Below are 2,899 nucleotides of genomic sequence, written 5' to 3' on the forward strand. Positions count from 1 at the left end.
AGATTTTTTTTTTGTTTTTGGTTTGCTCTTGCATTGCAAAAATTATAAAGTAATTTATTATTTATTATCAGAAGACTTGCCACTTTTCATGTCATTTGACTCTATTTTTTGTTTTTGTTTGCTGAAGTAAAAGAAAAAAGAAAAAAAAGAAGAAAAAGGTTGTATCGTGGTCTTTGAATTATATGTCTAATTCTATGTGATTTTTGTCTTTTTTTCTTAAATATTATGTGAAATAAAAGCGCCATATGTAGAATTATTATATCTTCAGGACTATTTCACTAAATAAGCGTTTGGAACATAGAAAAACAAAAGTTCCCTCTTTTATATATTTACAAGTTCGCAGCTAAATACCTGAAATAAAATATTGCATGCAAAGTCGGTTGCTATTGAAAATACGGAATGTGATATTTTATTGCAAGTATTAACGACCAGCTTGTAAATTTCAATTTCAACAACTGTATCAGGGCTAGTTTGATGCCTTAGCTTTCAATTGATAACGTTATAAGCTTTCCCTTCCCCCTCCTCTCTTACCCTTTAAATGTGATATTACTCTAGGCATAACCAGACAATGTTGAGACACCTAAATAACTGACATAGCCAACAGAATTCAGCTTTTCTGAGTTGTATTATTTAAAAAACAATAATAATAAGAAGAAAGTGCTGTATACCAAAGCCTCGTTGTTAAGATTGCTGAAGTGACCTGTATTTGAAGTATAAGCTCCTGATAAAAGGGACATATTTTGCTTAGTAAGTCAAGTATGACTATTATTTATCAGTGTCTGCTGTCAAAACGATTGAAAAATGCTGCAGGAGGAATAGATTTGAAGGGATGTTGCTGTGAAATCTCACGATTGGTGTTTCTCTTATTTTCTTTCGACTTCCTTTCCCCGCTCCCCCCCCCCCCCTTTTCTTCCTTTTTTTTAATCTGGGGGAGGGGTGGAAGGTGGTAGTGAAAGCTAGAAACTTGGGGGGGGGGGGGGAGAAAACCAGAGGAAAGGGTAGGGTGTTTTTTTTTTTTTTTTTCCTCTCTCCTTTTCAAGTATTCCCTCGTGCTCACAGCCATTACAGGACAAAGGCTCACTTTAAAATAAATAAATAAATAAAATCCTTAACAACTGGGATACACGGAGATTTTGAGTCTGACAAAGACAAGTTGGTTTGCATGACAGTTTCTCCAAAGCCTCATGTTTTCTTAACATAATCTTGTTTCCTCTCAGCATCCCTCCACCCCCTCCCCCCCCCCATCATCCCCACCCACCCCGAGCTAGGTAAGGTATATACAAACCATTTCTACAGTGGGCGGGGGGGGGGGGGGGGGGGAGGTTAAAAGTCTAATATAAGGATAGAAACTGGATTCATTTTGTATGCTCAAGTGTAATACATTTTTGAATACTTGATAAATATTTAAATAAATATGAAATCTACCTTAAACCGTGTGAGGAGTAACACTTGTATTTTCATACAGGATCATAGGGTTGGTAACATTCTTGGGGGCGGGGAGAGGGAAGGGAGAGGTGAGGATGTCATTATGCCATTTGGTTCAATGCATGTTTAAATTGCTTCTACTGTTGAAAAGAGGGAATTCAGTTCCAGGGAGAGCGTCGCTCGCGGAGCACAAGCTGCGGTTAAGGGCAAGACTGGGCCCTTATATTTGGCTTTTCTTTCACTCTTTCTGCCAAACCCTGCTACACACTCTTGATGTGGACACAGGAAACAAAATAACTTCTCGTTGCAAATGCTGGGGGAATACCAGTGCACTAGACTTGCTTGCTGAGTGATATGTTTAATTTGTGGCAAATGCTCCGGTTCAGCCCTCCTTGAGCAAGGAAATCTCCCACTCAAATCAAAATTGGGCCACGCTGAGCAGGGTTAGTCACAATATGGCTGAGAGTTAGATCGTACTGGCCTAGACAAGAAAAAAATCGCAAGTCTCTCATTGTTCCGGATTACAAGGCTTTGTTTTGATTTCCTCGTTTAACTGTTATTTGTACAGGATTCATGTTTGAATTTTACATTTCTAAGTAGCTATGTGTCTCCCAGCTATGCGTACAATAGTCCATTCCCCCTTGCTCCCCTCTATATTCCCTTGCTGTGGAATATAGAATACCGTGTTCCCCACTGCCCAGCTTCTGGGGCTTTGCGGCAATTTGACCCTTTGATGTGAAGTTAAAATGTGTAATTATTTTCCCTTATGAAAAACAATCCCGGACTTCTTTTATATCTTTTGTGAACTAATTTAAATGGAGCTGAAATGAAATTTGCCAATTTGGGGATTTTTTTTAAACGCATTTAAGAGCTTAGTACATGGAGTTTTTGTATACCTCATTGCAGTTATCTGGATCTTTTATCTAAATTGCTAAAGAGATGCCAGTGTCTACGTCTGCATCTGTGTATCTGTGTGTATTGAATCTACAGTATGAAAGTATGTCACCTCTGCAGTTTGCAAATGTTTCACTCAGAGCTTATTGGACTGCAGTGAAATAGACTGACCGGTGTCATTCTACTTCTGTTCGTTGTAATTGTTGTAAAAACAAAAAATCAAAAATCAGATTCTTGTTTATGTTCATAGTTCAAAACATTTTCTGAGCTCTTTAGCCTAGTTCTTGATTTTAAGTTTACAGTTTTGCCTCAAGAAGAGGACTCCAGTTTATATATATCCCGAGAGAGTGTGTCTAAAAATCTCTTCTAATCGTATGCCTTTAGATTGCCATTATGATTCCTGAGCCTTCCCCATCTCATTGCTCTGAGTTCTTCTTTCTGGATAATATGACTTATTCTCTGCAGCATTTCTAAAAAGTATAGAACTCTTTTCCCGACACAAATGTCTCTCTTTATGTGTTTCATCCCAACTCTTCCCCCGGGATCAGAATTATCCTTCAAGTAGACTCAGTTTTACACG

The 2,899-nt window shown here is 38.1% G+C and overlaps 1 protein-coding gene across 1 annotated transcript in view; it reads left to right on the top strand.

Moving 5' to 3' along the window:
- The window catches only part of ISL1 (ISL LIM homeobox 1), a 13,457-nt gene extending 12,029 nt beyond the window's left edge, over window positions 1–1,428 (top strand). The window contains exon 6 of the mRNA XM_007052817.3: window positions 1–1,428. This exon is cut by the window's left edge and continues 1,003 nt beyond it. The gene's annotated coding sequence lies outside the window, so the exon portion shown is untranslated.
- The last annotated feature ends 1,471 nt before the right edge of the window (window positions 1,429–2,899 follow it).

This window comes from Chelonia mydas, chromosome 5 (assembly GCF_015237465.2).
Source record: "Chelonia mydas isolate rCheMyd1 chromosome 5, rCheMyd1.pri.v2, whole genome shotgun sequence".
In the NCBI taxonomy this organism is placed as follows: Eukaryota; Metazoa; Chordata; order Testudines; family Cheloniidae; genus Chelonia; species Chelonia mydas.